This window comes from Rhinoraja longicauda, chromosome 6 (genome assembly GCF_053455715.1).
Source record: "Rhinoraja longicauda isolate Sanriku21f chromosome 6, sRhiLon1.1, whole genome shotgun sequence".
Classification (NCBI taxonomy): domain Eukaryota; kingdom Metazoa; phylum Chordata; class Chondrichthyes; order Rajiformes; family Arhynchobatidae; genus Rhinoraja; species Rhinoraja longicauda.
The window spans coordinates 39,462,331-39,486,154 of record NC_135958.1 but is presented as its reverse complement, the minus strand read 5'-3'; the positions used below and the strand labels follow the sequence as shown (position 1 = coordinate 39,486,154).

General features: G+C 43.4%; 1 protein-coding gene across 2 annotated transcripts in view; it reads left to right on the top strand.

Moving 5' to 3' along the window:
- The first annotated feature begins 324 nt into the window (after nucleotides 1-324).
- ankrd11 (ankyrin repeat domain 11) overlaps nucleotides 325-23,824 on the top strand; it is a 132,801-nt gene continuing 109,301 nt past the window's right edge. The window contains exon 1 of one of the 2 annotated variants that reach the window (XM_078400844.1): nucleotides 325-711. The gene's annotated coding sequence lies outside the window, so the exon portion shown is untranslated. Of the gene's footprint in view, nucleotides 712-12,909; nucleotides 12,967-23,824 lie in introns of those variants that run through there. The other variant, XM_078400845.1, reaches the window with a different exon arrangement.

The following is a 23,824-nucleotide window of genomic DNA, read 5'->3' as shown; positions in this document are numbered from 1 at the left end:
GCAGGGGAGAGAGGCATCGCATCAACAGAGCAGGGCTCGGCACTTCCTTCACGTGATTCACTGCCATTGCGGGGGGGGTTCAAAGTGCGGAGCATAAGTAGTTGGCTGCGCTGGCATGTGAGATAAATGAGTGCACAGGCACTGGGAGCTTCACCAATATCTAATATCTGAATTGGTTTCAATGTTGGCCCTCAAAAAAGAAAAACACTTCCGGTAGACGACGCCACCAACCGGGAGCCCCGTTGCTGGCGTCCGCGGCCGCGCCGCCACGTGACGGCGCGCCGGCCAATGGGAGGCGCCCTCTCATCCGCGCCCGCCGAAAGTCAAAGGCCGTTTGGAAACGTTTTTTTTCCCCTTCCTAATGTTTCGAAATCATTCCCCTCAGATTAAAGTGGCGGTTTTCCTTCGTGCCGTGGTGCTTGAGTGGAGCTGGTGGCATCGTGAACTCTAACGCAGAGAGAGAGTTGTGCGTGTTCTTATGACCGGTTTTATTTATTCCGAAGGAGGTTGAAAAGGGGGAGGGAGGGAAAGAGAGAGAGAGCAAGGAAGGAGGGGAAGGAGGGAAATTTCCGGCCAAGATCGGAGTGGTGCGGATTGAGTCTGAAAACATTCGGCTGGGCCCCGGAGTGGGACCGTGAATGGGAGCACACAACCCGGGGCTCGCCTGAGGAGAGAGAGGGGGGGGGTCGGGATCCCAGCCACACTGGAGCGGTAAGTACAACGGCGCGACTGCGGCAAAAAGGCAAGACTCAAATAATCTGCACGCACTGTGTTGTGTGTAGCACAGTGATTGTGTTGGGAACGTGTGTTTGCATTCCTGTGCTCATGGTCCTGAACCATGCGCCATGTAATTAACAAAAGTCTTTGGTTCATGTGCTCAAATTAAGCATGGAATAATTTATTTTTTTCAAAACACGTAATCAGGTGTGCATCAATATTTGCTAAAACTTGAAAGGTTTGCAGTTGTGTGAAGTATGCGATTGATTAAATTATTCGATTATTTCTGGTACTTTGTTCTTGCAGTGTTCTTGTTCGGGTATAATTTGGGGGTTTATTGTTCTGCAGTGATGTGATCAGTTCAATTAAAGATTTTGATATACATGGGAAACACCTACACAGTGATAATTTGGGAGGAAATTGTGTGCAATTAATTACTACCCAGTGTTTGTAAATAACCCTTTGTTATAATTCACAACCAAAATGTAAGTGGTTAGCTTTCACATCAATACCTGTTTTTTCAAAAATGTGAAGCAAAGATTTCTAATATTTATCAAAGTACTACTTTTAATGATAAGAGTTTGCAAGAAATAAAAACAAATACTGGAAATGCTCAGTCAAGACAATATCTGTGAAGTAAGAAGCAGTTAACATTTGGGGTCAATTACTTTTTCAATAGATGAAAATGAATATTATATTTTGTTGATTCGCTCACAGATTTATGGGTGATATTTGTAACATAATGAAGATCATCACATTAAGGAAGATGGTTAAGTACCTACAAGTAGAGTGGAAGAGTTTTTTGATATTTTGATTTTTTTTGGTATATTGTAACGTGTAACAAAATTCAGTGAAAACATTTTGTTTGTATGCTATTTGGCCAAATCGTACCATGCATACATCAACTGGGGTAAAAGAAAAAATAAATACAGTGCAAAATGTAGTGTGACATCTACAGACAAAATGCAAGGTCGATTGGACAATCGGGTATTCATCCTTGGCTTAAGAGAGGTTCATTCAAGAGTCTTTTTACAGTGGGAAGAAGCTGTTCTTGAATCTGGTGGTACGTGCTTTCAAGCTTTTATATCATCTGCCTGATGGGTGAGGGAAGAAGAATGAATGACTGAGATGGGACTAGTCCTTGTGTTGGCTGCTTTCCTGAGGCAGCGTGAAGTGTTGATGGAGTCAGCTGAGGAGGGGAGGCTGGTTTGCACGATCAACTGGGAATTATTCACAAGTCTGCGGTTTGGGGCAGAGCAGGTACCATACCAGGCTACAATGCATCTGAAAATTATGCTTTCTGTGGTGCATCAAGAGAAATTGGAAAGAGGCATTGGAGACATGCTGAATTATGGCACACGAGAAGACTGTTTGGTCTATTGAGTTTATGCTGCCTCCTTGCATGTCAATCCTTTCAGACTAACTTTACTGGCCTATTGTAGTGGTGGCATGTTTATTACATTACAGTGCCTATCCTATTTTCGCTTTGATGTGACATTCTGTGCTGCCATCAGTATTTTAGACAGCAAGTTCCAAGTCATTAACATGTGCTGTTTAGTGGGTTTTGTAATTCCTTTTTGCATTGGTGGTTTTTCTAAACTGAGTTTTGGTTTTGTCCTTTCCTTCCTCGGTCCTCCTTCTGTTTATACCATTATGTGAATAATGCTGTTTGTTACAGGTGATAGCAGTTGTAAAAGTTCAAATAAAAATGAATTATTTAAGGGGTCAGGATGGTTTGTGTGTATTAACATTATTAAAGGATTGAAGATGAGAGTTTTATTTCCCTCACACCATTGACCTTTTGGCAGAGTGGTCTGAGACGAGATGCGTTATTGTTCGAGTAAATCTCTAATTGCAATTAAATATCTTTCTACATTTGGTGTCTCCTGACGTTTGTCTTCATATGCTGAGAACCATTGCTTCTATCAGTCTGAATAAGGGTCTCGACCAAAAACGTCACCCATTCCTTCTATCCATAGATGCTGCCTGTCCAACTGAGTTACGCCAGCATTTTGTGTCTAGCTTCTATCTACAGTTGACGCCAGGCAAGGTTTGCATATTATCCCTTTCTTACCCTTCCAATTACTTCCACCTTTTTGTCATACAATTGTGCATCATCTAATCTGTTTCTCTCCATATTTAAAAAAATTGATTATTGCTAATTTTTCCCAGTTTAAATAAATAGTCATTGATATGAAACACTAACTCATTTTCTTTTTGTTCAGATATTGCCTAGCCTGCTGAGTGTTCCATCATTTTCTGTTTTTATTCAATATTTTTAGATCAGCAGTTAATTTTCGACAAACAGTTCTATCTTGAAACGAACCCCTCCATTTCAGGACAAACATTTTATTTTGCAATCAATGGAACTGCCCTCCTGAAGTAGTTTTGGGATAGCATTTCTTGGCAGTATGTTTAGATTTATCTGTCTTGTTAATAACCAAGGGAATCTGATACATTTGATGTTGTTACTATATTTGTAATAATCTCACCAAATACAGATAGTGGCATGTGAAATCGAGTTTGCCTCTATGATTTAGACTCCTGCATTTACACCCTGTATCACTGGGGAAAATGTGCATATGATTTGTTTCCTTTCCCGATGCCTTAGCCAGTTAATATTGAGTTAAAACAAGTCTTTCGTGGTCATCTTAACTGTTGTTTGTACTTAATTAGCTAACCTCAGTTGGAATAGCAGTAGGGATATTACAGTTTATATTTAAAGTACATGGATGAAAGACTCTTGCCAGAATTGAGGTGTTGGGTGAAGGTTGGATTGTGCTTGACTCAAGTTAAATTTCCTTCTGATGCACAGAGATGAAAGTTTACCATTTTGATCAGGTTCTGGAGAACAACCAATGTTGTATTGCTCCCTGGCAAAGACTTAATACCTTCAAAATAAGGGAGAAACCTAGCGTGCTTAAAGCAAAAGGAATTAATCTGTTTGTTACCGGACAGTGTCGTCTTTCTTCCATCTGTTTCTGGGTCAGCTGATATGGCAGACATGATGGAGAGCTGGTTGTATCTGTCACAATATCACCTTCTGTCTGGGAAACTGGATCAAGTTTCAGCCGTGCAATAATCCACAATAGGAGTCTGTTTAGTTCATCTAAACACAGAACTCTGACAATGGATTTATAGATTTAAAATGAAACATTGTTTTAATGTTGTTGGCAGTTGAAATACAACAAATACAATTTCAGGTGAAAACGTAACTATGTATTGCAGGAAATGGGGGAGGCATTTACTGTTGCATTAGTTTAAATTATCAAATGTTGTCTGTCTACTTTAAACTTTCATTAATTTTGGCAGTATTGTGTGTATATATATATATATATATATTCATTTATTCATCCCACACTGGGGAAATTTACAGTGTTACAGCAACAAAGTGTATAGCAAGAGATCATTCATTATAAATAAAAGATACATAAATTGCCATCAGTTTTCTGTGTTCTTAGCTGTTATTGTTGACTCGTCTGCTGGGAGCAGTGCTGGTTGTGCAGTCTCACAGCAGCGGGAAGGAAGGACCTATATCTCGCCTTCACGCACTTGGGGTGAAGGAGTCTGTCACTGAAGGAGCTACTCAGTGCAGTGACAGTGTCCTGCATGGGGTGGGAGTCATTGTCCAGCAGCAATGTTAGTTTTGCCATCATCCTCCTCTCCCACCACCTGCACTGAGTCGAGGGGGTAACCCAGGACAGAGCTGACCTTCCTGACCAGCTTGCCGAGTCTCTTCCCATCTGCCGCTGAGATGCTGCTGCTCCAGCAGACCACTCCATAGAAAATGGCCGATGCCACCACCGTATTGTAGAAGGTCCTAGGAGTGCCCCCTGCCCTCCAAAGGACCTGAGTCTCCTTAGCAGATAAAGTCTGCTCTGGCCCTTTCTGTATAGCGCATCGGTGTTTTCAGTCCAGTCCAGTTTATTGTGGAGGTAGACACCCAGGTACTTATAAGAATCGGCCCTCTCGATGTCCATTCCCTGGATGTTCACTGGTGTCGGGGGACGGGACGGGGGGGACCTGGCTGCGCCTGCGGAAATCTACCACCATCTCCCTGGTTTTCCCCACGTTGATCCGGAGGCAGTTCCGCTGGCACCAGTCCACAAACTCCTTGATCAGTTCTCTGTACGCCCTGTCCTCGTCGCCCGCGATGAGGCCGATGATGGCAGAGTCGTCAGAGAACTTCTGTACATTGTCAACCTACCATTTGAGCACCAGAAAGACAATTGAAGTTATTATAAATGTTTTCTATTTTGCTCCATGAAGTAGTAACTCGTTTGTGTGGGTGTGATGTTGTTGGATAGTGGTGGGTTACCTTCTAGTAGTGGTGGTGCTCAAACAGATTGCCCAAATAGTCTTGATTGACTTAAAAGTCTCATTATACCCCACAAATGAAAACCCCACATCATTCCATTAAGTTCTGTGACATTGGGCACTGTAAATTGATAACTGACTCTGTATATTTGAAAAAAATCTTTTAGTTCGTTGTTTCTTTGTACATTTTCCTGGCTTGGGTAATGTTTTTTACTTCAAAGAAAACACACTGGTGCAGTCGTCATGACTGCCTCCAGTTTCTTTGTGTTTGTTCGAGTGATGCTTATGTGCAGTTCACACATTTTTCTCTGTCTGGGTGTCATCTGGGTGCTGCTGTTTCCTCTCTCAACCAAAGACGCGGCAATTGGTTATTTGGCTATCTGAAATTATTCTGGGAGTTCGTAAGTGGGAGGAGAATCTGGTTGTAGTTGATGGGCATGAGGGGGCAAATGTAAGATATTGGAATTAATGAAGAATGTTCTAAGAGGCATTGTAGACTTAATGGGTGAATGCTCTCCACACATGTCCTATGAAAATACGAAATTGATTGCCAATTTTGAAAGTGGTACTGCCTTAATCACTCCAGGTGAGACAGAGACTCACTTACCTACCACCTCTTCTGACCTCATCTATTGCATCCAGTGTTCCTGATGTCGACACCTGTATATCGGCAAGACAAAGCATGAACTTGCGATCATTCTGCTGAACACTTGTGCTGGGTCTGCCAAGGCTTACTGGATCACCCGGTTGCTAACCACTAACTCCCCTTCCCATTCTCATACCAGCCTTTCTGTCCTGGTCTGCCTCCATTGCCAGAGTGAGGCCACACACATATTGGGGGAACAGTGGCTTGTATTTCACTTGGGTAGCTCCAATCCAGCGGTTTGAATGTTGAATTCTGTAATTTTAAGTAACTTCTACGAACACTCCCTTGCCTCCTCCTCCTGCCACTTGCCTACTTTCCTCCACTGATAGTCTGTTAACCAGTTCCATGATTCGCAACAATGTTTCCTTATTGGGCACACACCATCTCCAGCCAACAAATGGCCCATCAAACTCTGCCTGGGGACATCTGTTGACAGCCCTGATTTGTCATGGTTTTTCCTTGCTTCCAGTTCCCTTCTCCCCCCCCCCCCCCCTTTTCTCCTCCCCCCCCCCACCCCTACACACATACACAATCAGTCAGAAGAAGTGTCCTGACCCAAAAAATTGCTCGTCCATGTTCTCCAGAGGTGCTGCCTGCCCCGATGAGTTACTCCTGCACTTTGCATTTATCTTTGGTATAAACCAGCATCTGCGGTTCCATTTTATTACAATTTTATTGCAGCCAAATGGCTGAACTTGGCTTCTGCTTTGTGAAGGCTGTGCAGTTCCATCCTTAATCTAGCCTGAACTTTTTAAAAATATGCTCTTTTAAACCTTTCTTGGTTTCAGAGCTTGTGGTCATTTGCCGTAATACTTTCTTGTTCCTGTGTTAATTATTTTACTGATATTGCTTCAAGAGTCTTGGAATGTTTTGCCATTTTTAGAAGAGCTTTGTAAATACAAGTCACTTTTTCAGCAAGAGTTCTTGTGAGCAGTGATGCATGTGAAGGGGCTGCAGTCATGCTGTGGGGTTTTTCACAGCAAAGACATGTGTGTGTAAAAATGTCTTTAAAAGTTGGTTTTAGTTTGAGTTAACTTACAGTGCCCTCCATAATGTTTGGGACAAAGACCCATAATTTTTTTGACCTCTGTACTCCACAATTTGAGATTTGTAATAGAAAAAAAATCTCATGTGGTTAAAGTGCATATTGTCAGATTTTAATAAAGGCCATTTTTACACATTTTGGTTTCACCATGTAGAAATTACAGCAGTGTTTATACATAGTCCCCCCATTTCAGGGCACCATAATGTTTGGGACACAGCAATGTCATGTAAATGAAAGTAGTCATGTTTAGTATATTGTTGCATATCCTTTGCATGCAATGACTACTTGAAGTCTGCAATTCATGGACATCACCAGTTGCTGGGTGTCTTCTCTGGTGATGCTCTGCCAGGCCTGTAATGCAGCCATCTTTAGCTTATGCTTGTTTTGGGGGCTGGTCCTCTTCAGTTTTCTCTTCAGCATATAAAAGGCATGCTCAATTGGGTTCAGATCGGGTGATTGACTTAGCCACTCAAGAATTGGCCATTTTTTTAGCTTTGAAAAACTCCTTTGTTGCTTTAGCAGTATGTTTGGGATCATCGACTTGCTGTAGTATGAACTGCTGGCCAATGGGTTTTGAGGCATTTGTTTGAATTTGAGCAGATAGGATGTGTCGACACTTCAGAATTCATTATGCTACTACCATCAGCAGTTGTATCATCAATGAAGACAAGTGAGCCAGTACCTTCAGCAGCTATTCATGCCCAGGCCATAACAGCCCCACCATCGTGTTTCACAGATGAGGTGTTATGCTTTGGATCTTGGAATTCTTCTGTCATCAGCTGTGGAGGTCTTCCTTGGCCTGCCAGTCCCTTTGCGATGAGTAAGCTCATCAGTGCTCTCTTTCTTCTTAATGATATTCCAAACAGTTGATTTTGGTAAGCCTAGGGTAATGGCTTATTTGACTTTCATTGGCACAACTTTGGTCCACATGTTGATAAACAGCAATAAAAGTTTCCAAAGGTAATGGAAAGACTGGAGGAAAGACTAGGTGCTGAGAGCTCTCTTATACCTGCATGAAGGAGGCATTTAAACACACCTGAGCAATTACAAACACCTGTGAAGCCATGTGTCCCAATCATTAATGGTGCCCTGAAATGGGGGAACCATGAATAAACACAGCTGTAATTTCAACATGGTGAAACCAAAATGTATATAAATGGCCTTTATTAAAATCTGACAATGTGCACTTTAACCACGTGATTTTTTTCTATTACAAATCTCAAATTGTGGAGTACAGAGGCAAATAAATAAATGATGGGTCTTTGTCCCAAACATTATGGAGGGCACTGTAATTACAATATTCCAGAATAACAACGGTACTGTCCATAATATGACATTCCACTTGACCTTGATAGATGGGACAAAAAGCAACATTAGATAAGAGAAACAGATTTTTTTCTAATTTCCTACACCTTGAAAGGAATTTAACATCAATTACCCTTGTATTCTGTTCCTGCTAGTGGTTATTCTTGTGCAAATGTGGAAGTCAGAAGATCTTTATTTTGCAGCCTTTGGCCTATCAGTTTGTCTTGTATCTATTACCTCCTAAGGTATTTCTAGGATGTTAAAACCAGGCTGATCTAGTAACTTCTCATTGTCATTATCAGTGGAAATTTCCAATTGCTTTTTAAAAATCATCTTATCACTTTCAGGCCTTGATAACAACCCTTCTGTTGTGGCAAACTGAACTGCTCCAGATATATTTGTCCTGGCTAACCTTTCTTAAAACCTGGTGTGTAGTAAAATTATAGACCAGATTTAAAAAAATAAAGACAAACTTTTAGAGTATCTCAGCGGGTCAGGCAGAATCTGGCGAACATGGGTAGGTGATGTTTTGAGTCGGACCTTTCTTCAGACTGATCTTTGAATGCCTACTTTGAAGCAAAGATACTAGAGGAGCAAGATGGAACACCGTTGAAATCGCCTAAACTGAAGTGTAGTACGCAAAGGAGCGTAGCATCTGCCATTTTAGTAAGCAAAACCCGCTGTTCGATATGCCTCTTGCAGTGTAGTCAGTGTTTTGGGGGAACAGTATGTGAAAATGCAGAATATATCTCACCTCTCGATGCACAGATTTTTGTTATTTTTCTTTTTAAATGTTTCTGCCTATTAAAATGGCGCCATGTCATACAATGGTTTTTATGGTCGAGTGGTCTGTTGCTCTGCTCTATTATCTTTGCTTTGAAGTAGTTCTGCTCTGTTCCACTGCAAAATCTCATCAAGGTTTTTCTAGTTTGAAAAAGTTCTCATCAGTCTTAAGAAGTGTGCCGACCAAAACATTACCTATCCATGTTCTCCAGCCATTGTGCCTGACCCGCTGAGTTACTCCAGCACTTGGTGTCCTTTTTTTTGTAAACCAGCAGCTGCAGTTTCTTGTAGCTGACGAACCTGTACCTTGTCTTGCAAGGTATTGCAGTAACATGCTGAGGCATAATAACTGAAGAGGCATGGTATGTGGATATGTATTTCCTCTTTGGTTATAGAGCAAGGAAGAAAATATATTAAAGAATCTGGTTGATATTTATCCTCTGAAATGGCTGACCAAACCATGCTGGTCAAGGACAATTAAAGATAGGCAAATAATGCTGGCGTCAGCAAAGGTCAGATCCTGAGAAATGAATAAATAAAAACAAAAGCAAAGCAGGAGACTGTTCTCCATCATCCATGTGCAAATTGTTCAATTGTGCTATTAATTCCACTTTCCTTTTTCTGTCATAGCAGCAGACAGCTTGGCAAGAGTCCATGTCAACCATCAAGCACTCATCTACACTAATTCCATTTAACTTTTTGCATCCCAATCAGTTCTAGCCCCACCTGCCATCCAACTAAACTAAAATCTGTTTATTGTACCTAATTAACCTGTCATTCAGCATATCTTTGGCATATGGGATGAAACCTGAGCACCCAGGGGAAACTCCAGTAATCACAATGAGAAGTTGCAAACTTCACACTGACAGTGCCCAAGGTCAGAATCAAACCCTGGTCTCTAGAGCTGCAAAGCAGCAGCACTCGCTGCTACAGTACTGTACCACACATTTTTTTATTTTAAGTATTTCCTGATTTCCATTTAGAAAATTAATCTTCCTTTATTACAAATTGGGCAGTGTTTGACAGAGCAGTTGAAAAGAAATATTTCCTCATGTTGATTTTGTTTCTTTTTTTCAATCAAAGAAACTGCAATTAGAATAGAAAATCCTACAACTACACCGATCAGACAGCATGTTTTCCACAGAGGTAACCTTATCTACTGAATATTTCCAGTATTCCTTTTTTCCAGATTTCCAATATCTGCAGTATTTTGTTTTTATATAAAATCATGTTACTTTCTGTGAATGAAAATAAATTGCTCTTTAAATGCTTAATCAAACCTAATGATAATAAACATCTCCCATCAAGTCTTTTATCTGATTTATGGGGAAAACCCCAGCCTTAGCTTATTATCCTAGGTACCTTTCTAATGTGTTTTCTGCTGCTCCTTCAAGGTCTTTATGCTGCATAAAGTATGCTGATCAGAATTGAACACGATACCTCAGTTGCAGCATAATTGCTGTTGTATAAAGGCTTGGCATGATTTACTTGTTTTTCTGTTAGAAAAGCTGAAGATCTTGATTTTTAAAATAGCCTTCTTAACTTACATTGCCACTCAAAGATTTATGGGCAAATCACCCTCTGGTCTTTGTACCTCCATTATTTTTTTTTAAACTTCATTTAATTCATATTGCTTCTGTTCCTTTCTATCTCCATGTGTGCCTCAGTCATCAGTTGTTTTTCATTCAGATTAAGGTCGTACAGAGAGGATATTTGATTCCAAGCAAACTATTAAATCAGTTTTCCGTGGATAGTTGACTACGACATTACTGGGTATTGAGAAAGGAAAGGACATGTTCTGAAAGAATTAACTGGAGCTCACCATGATATCTCTCAGTGAATGAAGAAATGATGGAATTGGCTTTCAGCAGCCTAATGTATTAGCAAATAAAAGGGCCAAGGTTCTATTGGTGAATAACATTTTTATGTTCAATAACACATTTTTGAGTATTTTCTTCTGAGGTTGTCTCTTGTTATGGGGTTGTTTCAACTTTAGTTCTGTTGGTTCTGACATGTCTGACGTCTGCATGGGGCAAGAAGTACCTGATGGTGATGGGTAGTTTGAGAGATAACACACTCCTTATGCAGTTTATGCATGGCTTCAATATGCTTCCATCAGCCAGCCATCAGCCATGATCACATTGAATGGCGGTGCTGGCTTCAAGGGCCGAATGGCCTACTCCTGCACCTATTGTCTATTATCACATGGACTGCAGGTTGTCAGAACCACCTGGAATGCCTTATTTCTTCTTTGGTCGTGGTCCAGGGATTTATAGAAGTAGGATATTTATTGCTTTCCATGTGCCTGAAGGAAGGACTTGCAATAGTTTGTGACCTCTGAGCATGGGCAAATACAAGCATTGCCCGCATTCTGCAGTTTGACAACTGAAGTGCACGCAACCTTTTTTGGGTATGGTTATGATGGGTTGAACAGTTGCCTCAACAAAACGAAGCAACAAAGGATAAGTGAATTGAACTAGGTGTGATTCGGATGTGAGTAATAGTTTTGATTTTTCTCAGGTTTGGGGGAAAGTCCACCAGGTGTGTGGTGGAATAATCAAGTCAAGGGATTGATGTTGAGATGTTGTCAAGACTTTTGGTGTGTGTTCTGCAGAAGATGAGTGAAGTATTGAGTGGAGTATTATGATGGCAGTAATAGGTGGTTTTGTGTTAGAATCTAAGAATTATTACATCACTGGCAGAAAAAAAAAGTGGTTTGTCTCTATACACCTAACAGCAAATTATTTTAACTTGAGTGCTAACCTAATTTTCTCCTGTAAATGCCAATTAATTCTGTTTTACCATGCGTGGATTGCAGCTTCCAGGTCGCGAGTACCCTCTGAACAAAATAAATATATTTTCATTACTTTTTGTATCTTGCTCAAGAATTTAAATCTGTGCCCTGTTCCTTGAACTAATGGGATCGATCTGTATTTACCCTATCAAAATTGGTTATCGTTTTGTATGCTTCTTTCAAATCTATTTTGCTTCAAAGGAAATAACTCTGCCTGTCCAGTCTAATGTCATAACTGAAACTCCCTTTTTTTCCATTGTTTCTAGTGTGATCAGAATTATATACATTGTTAAATAGCTATATGTTTTAGAAGGTTTCAACATAATTTTCCTGCTTTTGTACTGCATCACATGTCCGTTTACCCATGCACGACATGTCTGGTTGGATAAATATTGGTCAGGTTGCTTGGGATAATTCACCTATGTTGCTTTCGAATAATATGTGGCAGACAAGGAGTCTGCTCTTTTCATTTTGAGATTTGGATGTTGCTGGAAAGGCTGGCATTGATAGAGTTATGGAGTCACGCAGCGTGAAAACAGGTCCTTCGGCCCAACTTGCCCATGCTGACCACATGCCTCGTCTACAATAGTTCTACCTGCCTACGTAAGGCCCATATCCTTCTGAACCTATCCTATCCATGTACTTATCTAAATGTTTCTTAAACATTGTGATAGTACCTGCCTCAACATGTACCACCCTTTGTGTGTAAAAATAAAAGGGACAGCCATTTTGTGCTGGTGTTGGGCGACATGATGATGGATTGGTGCTAATTGAGTGGGCTGTTTTGTCCTGGGTAGTATTGAGTTGCTTGATTAGCTTTGGAACGACATCCACCAAAGCAAGGGGAAAGGTCTTGGGGATCAAGGTGAAACATTTGCCGATATTTACCTGGCTTCTGTCTGTTCATGTAGCCATGGTAATTTTGTTGCTCGTCTTGTTGAGGTTTTGGTCATTGTTGACCCCAGATATTGATGGTGAGGGATCTGTTGGTGACAATCGGTGAATATCACGACTAGATAATTTGATTCTCTTGTTGGATATGACCATTGCTTACACGTTTCCGGTATGAACATTACCGCCATTCTTCTGCCCTTGTCTGAAAATTATATTGGTTTTGCTGCATGCAAGTGAAGATTTCTTCATTTGCTGAAAAGTAAAAAATTCAATGTATCACAGTGTAATCAGTAACCTTCCTTCCATTATAAGGTCAAATGTGAACATTCCCACTCTGACTTTGGAAGAAAGGTTATTGATGAGGAAGCTGAAGACCGTTGCACATAAGACACTGACTTGAGAATCTACTGCAGTGATGTCCTGGGATGAGGAAAAAGACTTTCAACCAAATTTCTAATTTGCAAGGTATGACTGCAACTACCAACGTGTTTTCCCTTTGTCCATTGATTAAAGTTTTACTCGGGTACCTTTGGTTCCACATCTGGTTAAATGCTAACTTGACTGGTAGAGTAACACATCTGCCTTGCAGCTCTAACTATCTGGGTTCAATATTAATGTTTGGTACTGTGTATTTGCTTGTTCTGAAAAATGTGGGTACTGAGTTTTTGAATGTTCTTCCTATTAATCCACGGGCTTGCTTCCAGTTCCCAAAAGATGTGTTGGTTGATAGGTGGGTTGACTACTGGGTGTCGGTAAGCAAGTTGTTGGTGAATAAATACCGAGTGAGAGTTGACTAATTGGAAAGCCACTAGCCAAGTTGGATGTGTCCAGATGTTACATGCTGAATCAATTGTAAATATTGTTGAGTAGGTGCCATTGATATGACGATTGAAATAGCTTGGCTAGAGTCACTGCTTGTTCTGCTTCTAAAATCTATGTGGTGTGCTGTGCTGTCAGGAATTTGATATTGTATTGTAGAAACGTATAACATAGAAATCTCATTTTGGCCCAGCTGTTCCATGGTGGCGAACTACACAAATCCCATTTGCCTGCATTAGGTCCATATTCCTTTACGTCTTTCCTATCAAAGTACTTATCTAAATACTTTTTAATCATTGTAATTGAATCTGCCTCCACCACCTCTGGCAAAGCATTACAAATGTTCACTGCCCTCTTTGTGAAAAATGTCCATCACAGATCTCTGTCTTGCCTTGATTCATGTCATCTAGTTCTTGATTCCCCACCCTGGCTGGGATAAAAAATTCAGTATGCTATCCATGCACCTCATAATTTTATAAACCTCCTAAGACCATCCCTCAGTCTCGCATTCCAGTGAGAATAAACCCAGCCTATCCAATCTTCTCTTATCACTACAATCCTCTATTCCAGGCACCACCCTGGTGAATCTATTCGCACACTCTCTATTGCGATCAGATCCATCCTGTAACGTTATGACCAGGACAGTACCTGTATTCTAACCAATATTTAGATATCAACTGGAGCAAACCAATTTGGCTAGGAATTAAAATTTCTAGTGGTTGGGATGGTGGGATGAAGGTGAAACTGATCATCTAATTGAAATAATCTACCAATGTTGCCATTTCTTATAGTTTGTTTTCATTCTCCTCACCATTCGCATTGTCAAACTTTTGAATTATATTGCTATGCTTCCAGGAGTTGAGTGAAGGTTGTATACAATCTGACTGAGATTAAAACGGATGTCCAAGAGAATGGAGGGAATTGCTGTAAAGGCAGTCACTCTTGCCTTCCCTCTAATTCAGTTTATTGGTGCTTGTTTGAACCAGGCTGTGATGACGTCAGGAACTGAGTGGTCCTGGAAAATCCATACCATATCATTGAACAGATTATTGCTGAGTAAGTGTGCAGGAAGGAACTGCAGATGCTGGTTTACAATGCTGGAGTAACTCAGCGGGACAGGCAGCATCTCTGGATAGAAGGAATGGATGATGTTTTGGGTCGACACCCTTCAGACTGAGTCTGGGGAGAGGGAGATACAGAGATACGGAAGTGTAAGGTGTGAAAACGAGACATCAAAGGGGATGAGGTTCAATGAAAATGTAGAATGGATCATTGTTAGCTAGGAGAAGGTGACCAAAGCATAAAGAGATAAAGTCAGACTGGTCGGAGAACTAGGAAGGGGGATGGATGTAGAGAGAGGGAAAGCGAGGGTTACTGTAAGTTAGAGAAGTCAATATTCATACCGCTGGGGTGTATGGTGCCCAAGTGAAATATGCGGTGCTGGGCCTCACTCTGACAGTGGACGAGGCCCAGGGCAAAAAGGTCAGTATGGGAGGGGGAGTTAAAGCGTTTGGCAGCTGGGAGATTAGGTAGGTTTAGGTGGACTGAGTGTACGTGTTCAGCGAAATGATCATTGATCATCGAGCATGTGCTTTGTCTTGCCTATATATAGGAGTCCACACCTCGAACAGCCGATACATTAGATGAGGTTGGAGGAGGTGCAAGTGAACCTCTGCCTCATCTGAAAAGGTCCTTGGACAGAGTTGAGGGAGGAAGTATAGGGACAGGTGTTGCATCTTGTGCGGTTGCAGGAGAAAGTACCTGGGGAGGGGGTGGTTTGGGTAGGAAGGGACGTTAACCAGGGAGCTGTTGAGGGAATGGTCTCTGCGGAATGGGGTGGAGATGGGAAGATGTGGCTCATGGTGGGATCCTGTTGGACGTGGCGAGAATGTCGGTGGATTAAGTGCCTTATGCAACGGCTGTTGTGAAAGATGAGGACGAGCGGGACTCTGTCCCTATTGCGACGGAGGGGAGGGGGAGGAAAAGCGGAGCTGCAGGATATTGAGGAGACCCATGTGAGGGCCTCGTCTGTGATGGACAAGGGGAAAGTCAAGTCAAGTCAAGTCAAATTTATTTGTCACATACACATACTCGATGTGCAGTGAAATGAAAGTGGCAATGCCTGCGGGTTGTGCACAAAAATAATTACAGTTACAGCATATAAATAAAGTTAATAAGTTACTAAACATAGCACAAAAAGTGTCGACAAAAATTTAGTCTCTGGGGTTATCAAAGTTGACAGTCCTGATGGCCTGTGGGAAGAAGCTCCGTCTCATCCTCTCCGTTTTCACAGCGTGACAGCGGAGGCGTTTGCCTGACCGTAGCATCTGGAACAGTCCGTTACTGGGGTGGCAGGGGTCCCTCATGATCTTGCTTGCTCTGGATCTGCACCTCCTGATGTATAGGTCCTGCAGGGGGACGAGTGTAGTTCCCATGGTGCGTTCTGCCGAACGCACTACTCTCTGCAGGGCCATCCTGTCCTGGGCAGAGCTGTTCCCAAACCAGACTGTAATGTTGCCGGACAGGATGCTCTCTACAGCCCCAGAGTAGAAGCAATGAAGGATCCTCAGCGACACTCTGAATTTCCTCAGTTGTCTAAGGTGGTAAAGGCGCTGCTTAGCCTTACCCACCAGTGCGGCAATGTGTGTTGCCCACGTCAGATCCTCTGCGATGCGGACTCCCAAGTATTTGAAACTGCTCACCCTATCCACAATAGACCCATTTATCTCCAGTGGCGTGTACGTCCTTGGATGTTTAGCCCTTCTGAAGTCCACAATCAGCTCCTTTGTTTTAGTGACATTCAAGAGGAGGCTATTGTCCTGACACCAGAGTGCCAGATCAGCCACCTCCTCCCGGTAGGCCTTCTCATCGTTGTTGGAGATCCGGCCCACCACCACAGTGTCATCAGCAAACTTGATGATGGAGTTTGAGCTGAACCTGGCCCTACAGTCATGTGTGTACAGGGAGTACAGTAGGGGGCTAAGGACGCAGCCCTGGGGGGATCCTATGTTCAGGGTGAGGGAGCTAGATGTGTGTTCCCCCATCCTGACCACTTGGGGCCTGGCAGTGAGAAAGTCCAGGACCCAGGCACACAGAGGGGTGCTAAGCCCCAGTTCCAGCAGCTTCTCAACCAGTCTGCTGGGGACTATTGTGTTGAATGCTGAACTAAAGTCAATGAACAGCATCCTCACATAGCCCCCCTGGCTGTCCAGATGAGAGAGAGCGGTGTGTAGAACCTGGGAGACCGCATCATCCGTGGACCTGTTCGGACGGTATGCGAACTGTAGTGGGTCCATGTTGCGAGGAAGGAGGGCGCAGATGTGCTTCTTGACTAGCCTCTCCAAGCATTTCATGACAACCGAGGTGAGGGCCACCGGTCGGTAGTCATTTAAACACGCTGGAGAGGCATTCTTTGGCACCGGTACAATGATGGATCTTTTGAAGCATGCAGGGACCACGGACTTTGCCAAGGAGAGGTTGAATATTGTGGTGAGCACTGGAGCAAGCTGAGTAACACAAGACTTTAGTACTCGCCCAGATATACCATCTGGGCCTCCAGCTTTCCTCGTGTTCACACGCGTCAGAGCCCACCTCACCTCATGCTCGGACACCGAGAATGTGTGCACATCCCCGGCGGTGGATCCCCCTCCAGCCTCGCTAGCCAGCGCCCCTTCGGTGCTGTTTTTAGACGGCGAGCTGGTGGCGAACCCCTGTTCCTTAAAGAATGAGGACATCTCGGATGTCCTGGTATGGAACACCTCATCTTGGGCACAGATGCGGCATGGACTGATTAAGTTCAGTTTGAAAGCATGGTCAAATATTTAATTACTTTGGTAATTGAAAGCAAATTGATTTAGATGTAATTGGTCAGATTAGATTTGTTGTGCTCTTTGCGAATCGGACATACCTGGAGAATTTTTCACATGATCAAGTTGATGTCAGTATTATAACTGTAGAAGAATTACTTGTCAAGAGGCATGGTTAGTTTTGGAGGACAGGTCTTCACCCGTACAGCTCAGATTTTGTCTGGTCACATAACCATCTGATGCCACTGTTTTCTTGATTCCAAGTGGAATGAATCAAATTTGCTGGACAAGTCAGTCCTCTGATGCTGGAGATCACGGACGTCAGCTGAAATGGTTATCCAATTGCTGTTACTAGCTGTCCTGGATGTAAATGATTCTGTCTTGACTTTGCATGCACGCTGAGCACCTTAATTATTGGAGATAGACACAAAAAGCTGGAGTGACTCAGCGGGATAAATATTGGAGAAGTGGTTCTTCTTGAAGCTGTCTCCTCCCATAGCCATTTAATTATGCTCCACTATTCACAACCAAGTTACAGTAGGAATTTTGAAGCTTTGATCTGATAAGTTGATTGTGTGATCATGTAACTCTGATTGTTCTGTTTTCTTTTGCTGCTTTTCATGTCTGTAATCCAGTTTTGCAGCTTCAATAGATGGGCACCTCATTTTTAAGTGTACCAGCTGCTGTTTCCAGCATGCTTTGCTGCACATTGAACTGAAGATTATACCTGAGCTTGATAGTCATGGTGGAGTGAAGGATTCATCAGAGTTTGAGGTGACTATTTGTGGAGAGACAAGAAACTGCAGATACTGGAATCTTGAGCAGAAAGCAAAATGCTGGAAGAACTAAGTGGGTCAGGCAGCATCTGTGGAGTGACTGGGCAGACAACGTTTCAGGAGGGGGTCCCTTTTCAGACGTCGAAGTGGGGGGGGGGGAAGAAAGCTTGAAAACAGAAGTGGGGGTTGGGCAAAGACTGGCAGGTGATAGATGGTCAGAGGTGGAGGTGGGTGGAGTAAGTGGTAAACTAGAGGTAAAAAGGAGACGGATGTCAAATAGGAGTGAAATATAAAGCTGGAGGGAGGGATGTGGGTGGGAGTGGAGAGGGGGATAAAAGGGAAATATGTCCCATGGGGTTGGGAAATGAGAGTGCGGAAGAGGAAAAAGGAGCATGAGAAAAGATCCTCTATCCCCATACTTACTTCCTACTGTTGGCATCTGGCCAGCATCTCTCCCTCCCCATATCCAGTTTCACTCACCACCTTCCTTTCTTATCAGATTGCATAATCTGCAGCCCTTTGTTTTCTCAGTAATCGTTTCCTGGCCTCTGTTGCTATTTACACACCTCTTTCCCTCCCCCCCCCCCACCTCAAAACCTGCCTCCATTTGCCCTTCAACCCTTCGTCACTTGGATCCACCCCCTGCTTGACAGATATTTCCACCTTGCACTAAATCCAGATGTAGGTCTCAACCTGAAAATGTCCAGATGTGGGATCTTGCCTCTCCCCATGCCTCCACAGATGTTGCTGATTTCCTCCATCAGTTTGTTTTTATTCTAGATGGCTGCACTGGTTTCAGTTCTGATGATACTGAAATTTTAGGAAATCACAACTGAAGACTGAGATTGTTTCATTCATTTCCCTCCTGGTCGTGTTACTACTAGGCTCTGTGCAGTATAATTGCTCTAAATGTTCATAATTAGTTACTTGGTAATTTCTAGACTACACCGGAATCTGCTAACAATTTGTTGGAACCTGTAGGGCAGCATTTCCTGCAAGGGTTGAATATTATTTAATTGTTGTTATTTCTCCCCACAGTTTTAACTGAAAGATTTTGCTTAGTGTTTAGGTTGTCACTGAAAAACTTGCCAGTGCCTGTAGCCTGCAACAACATGCAGTGGAATTCTCCATTCTTTGGTTTGAACAGGCACTCCATTTACTGCAACTAAAATGATTTAAGAATATTCAGAAGGTATTTATTCACAAAATGCTGGAGTAACTCAGCAGGTCAGGCAGCATCTCGGGAGCGAAGGAATGGGCGACGTTTCGGGTCGAGACCCTTCTTCAGACTGATGTCAGGGGGGCGGGACAAAGGAAGGATATAGGTGGAGACAGGAAGACAGTGGGAGATCTGGGAAGGGGGAGGGGAAGAGAGGGACCAAACGCAGGCTCGACGATCGTTTAGCTCAACACCTTCGCTCAGTCCGCCTTAACCAACCTGATCTCCCGGTGGCTGAGCACTTCAACTCGCACTCCCAGTCTGACCTTTCCATCATGGGCCTCCTCTAGTGCCATAGTGAGGCCCAACGGAAATTGGAGGAACAGCACCTCATATTTCGCTTGGGCAGCTTGCAGCCCAGTGGTATGAACATTGACTTCTCCAACTTTAGATAGATCCTCTGTCCCTGTCTCCCCCCCCCCCTCCCCTTCCTAGTTCTCCCTCTAACTTCCTGTCTCCACCTATATCCTTCCTTTGTCCTGCCCCCCTGACATCAGTCTGAAGAAGGGTCTCGACCCGAAACATCGCCCATTCCTTCTCTCCTGAGATGCTGCCTGACCTGCTGAGTTACTCCAGCATTTTGTGAATAAATACCTTCGATTTGTACCAGCATCTGCAGTTATTTTCTTACACTAAGAATATTCAAAAATTCCTTGCCTTTTTATTCTCAGATATAATTCATCCTGTCCACTTTGATTTTTTGCAGTTCTCTCTTACCACTCTTTCCCACCCCACCCCTCGCCCACTTTCTGTGATTTGTATTTCCTCTCTTCAATGATCACTTTCTTTGATTTAAGAGCTTTGATGCCTTTTATTGCCAGACAGTGGTGAGCATTGATTGGCAATTCTATGATTGAGCGTCTATGTACACAGTGTTCAGTACATGCCACAAGATCATGCAACAGTTTATCAAGATACAGCATGGGCATATAGACATACAGCATGGAAACGGGTCCTGCTGTGCCGACCAGAAATTACCCATACACTAATTCTATCTTAAACACTAGGGACAATTTACAGAAGCCAAACAACCTGCAAATCTGCTTGTCTTTGGAATGTGGGGGGAACCGGAGCACCCGGAGAAAACCCACGCAGTCACCGGGAGAATGTGCAAACTGTACAGACAACACCCGTAGTTGGGATTGAACCCACAACGTTGGCTTTGTAAGGCAGCAACGCTACCACTGTGCCGCCCCTTTTGGAACAACAGTGCTTGAGTAATGTTAAGTGTCGATCAACCGTAACTTAAACCAGAGCAGGAAGAAGATTAAAAGCATCTTTGAATATTCGATCATTTGCTTTGTAACCCAAACTGTTTGCAAGTTGGAACTAAGGACACCCAGCAATATATTTAAATAAAAACACAAGGCAACTAAGGGCCACACACATTTAAAGCAGGGTGCTTAACTAAACCATTCAGAAATTGCGAGGAACTGTGTTCCCACAAGACAGTAAATGCCTGCAGCCAACAAATCTATCCCGCCAGCCTCCCAAACATTCATTCATATTTACAGGGTATACATGTCTGATGTTCATGACCTAGGGAGCACCTGTATATATATATTTGGATCATTAGCTATTTCATTTACCCTTTGGTGAATTATGTTCATCTATTGTGTAAACATGGGTTAAAAATAAGCTCTTTAAATGTTTTAAAGTCATAAACCAAAATCTTTCTTGGAAAGCAGTTGAGAGTTATTTTCTATTCAGAGAGGAATCTTGACATATGTTTGCCTATCCCCCCCCCCCCCTCCTAATCACTGCACTGAACAGGCACTGGGGGCCTCTTGAATTAATGTTGGTATCGTAAGGGAATGCTACATTGTTTCTGAAGTTGAAATAAACAGCACCTGTGGATGGGGGAGGGGGTGAGATAGGAGTGAGGAAAAACTGGGATTTCATGTTGGATAGGGCAAGAAGAAATCACTGCCCTGGTGGCTGAGAAGATGAGCACGCCAGGGTTATCAAACTGGGAAACTGTGTTCAGTGCCAGTCAGAATAGGTTGGGGGGGGGGGGGGGGGGAGAAAGAGTTATTTGGCCTTCTGCCATTTACAGTTATGTAGCATCATAGGTAGTCTTTTGTAATTTTGCCATCCTGTACTATCCCCATATTGCTTGAAATGCCAAGAATGTATGAATCTCTCAAAATATTCATACGCACCCCACTGGGATAGAAAAATAATCAAAAATCAACAGCCCTTGCCGAGAAGGACTAACTGTTTCTTAAATATGATTGATTGACCCGTGGTGCGATTTACACTGTCTCTTCTGCCATGGTCTTCAAGTCCCTTCAAAGTGATCAGTTCAACAAAAATTAATCTCCATTTGTGCATGCTCTATGTCTATCATACAAGCTGTGATATTAACCAGTGTGTTTACAACAAACCTGTTAGTGAAGATTGATACCAAACAAAGTTGCTTTGTTTTCCCCAACACTTCTCTCAATTTTTCTTGCTGCAATGTCACCTCCAGGAAATTTCCCACAGGAACGAAGCTAATCTTCAGAACCAAAAGGAAATTCAAATTACAGTAACTGTACTCCTGAACCATGGTTAACAAATCTTCAGTCACATAGCTGCATTAGGCAGTTGATGCTTGCAGTTGTCCACCCACGGAGGTTGAGCTCCAACATAATTTTCACTGAGATATGCACGAGAATCAGGATTAGTGCCAGTGAGATATAGGTCCTGCACTAAACTACCCCTGCTGCATCATGCTGATCTCTGAGAAAAAGGTTCATGCCAATACCCTGGAAAACACCTATGTCCAAGACACCTCACATGCAAATCCCTCACCACCTACGTCCAAGACACCTCATGCTCTCCATCTCCTCGATAACTTCCGGTTTACATGCCCCCACTCCCTCATCTTTACCATGGATGTCCAGTCACTCTACACTTCCATCCCCCATAATGATGGCCTTGAAGCCCTCCGTTTCTTCCTCGACTGTAGAACCAGCCAAATCCCCATCTACTAACACTCTCCTCCGTCTAGCAGAGCTGGTTCGTACCCTTAACAACTTCTCCTTTGACTCCTCCCACTTCCTCCAAACCAGAGGCGTAGCTAAGGGCACTCGCATGGGCCCTAGCTATGCCTGGCTCTTTGTTGGGTACGTCGGATGTACACTGGCCCCATCCCCGAAATCTACCTCCGCTACATCGACGACTGCATTGGTGCTAACTCATGTACCCATGCAGAACTCACTGACTTCATACACTTCACTTCCAATTTCCATCCTGCTCTTAAATATACCTGGACTATCTCTGACATCTCCCTCACGTTTCTGGACCTCACCATCTCCGTCACAGGAACCAGACTAGTGACTGACATCCACTATATACTCATTGATTTGCACAGCTATCTGGACTACACTTCTTCCACTTTGTCTCCTGCAAAAAGTCTATCCCCTACTCCCAATTCCTCCGTCTACGCCGCATCTGCGCCCGGGATGAGATGTTTCACACTAGGGCATCAGAGATGTCCTCATTCTTCAGGAAACGGGGCTTCCCCTCTTCCATTATAGATGAGGCTCTCACTAGGGTCTCTTCTACATCCCGCAGCTCCGCTCTTGCTCCCCCTCCCCCCATTCGTAACAAGGACAGAATCCCCCTCGTTCTCACCTTCCACCCCTTCAGCCAGCATATCCAACAAATCATCCTCCAACATTTCCGTCACCTACAACGGGACCCCACTACTGGCCACATCTTCCCATCCCCTCCCCTTTCTGCGTTTCGCAGAGACCGTTCCCTCCGTAACTCCCTGGTCCACTCGTCCCTTCCTACCCAAACCACCACATCCCCGGGCACTTTCCCCTGCAACCGCAGGAGATGCAACACCTGTCCCTTTACCTCCCCCCTCAACTCCATCCAAGGACCCAAACAGTTTCCAGGTAAGACAGAGGTTCACCTGCACCTCCTCCAACCTCATCTATTGTATCCACTGCTCCAGATGTCAACTTCTTTACATCGGCGAAACCAAGCGCAGGCTCGGTGAACGTTTCGCTCAACACCTTCGCTCAGTCCGCCTTAACCAACCTCATCTCCCGGTGGCTAAGCACTTCAACTCCCCTTCCTACTCCCAGTCTGACCTTTCTGTCATGGGCCTCCTCCAGTGCCATAGTGAGGCCCACCGGAAATTGGAGGAACCGCACCTCGTATTTCGCTTGGGCAGCTTGCAGCCCAGCGGTATAAACATTGACTTCTCCAACTTTAGATAGTTCCTCTGTTCCTCTCTTCCCCTCCCTCTTCCCAGTTCTCCCTCTATCTTCCTGTCTCCACCTATATCCTTCCTTAGTCCCGCCCCCCTGACATCATTCTGAAGAAGGGTCTCGACCCGAAACATCGCCCATTCCTTCTCTCCTGAGATGCTGCCTGACCTTCTGAGTTACTCCAGCATTTTGTGAAATAAATACCCTGGAAAACATCGACCACTTCCCATATCTCAGGAGCCATTTCTTGGCAAATGCAGACATGGCCAGTGAAATTCATCACTGTCTTCAACTTGCTGGAACAAACTTGGGTCAATTGAGGAAGATGCTATTTTAATATTAAGACCTCTGAACTGGCATTAACCTGATTGTCTGCCAGGCAGTGGTGATCTTGATCCTGCTAAATGCTTCCAAGACCCGAACCTGATACAACGCATGTATCAAGGCATTGCAAAACCCTTCACATTCACTGAAGACCAGCAAAAAACATTTGTG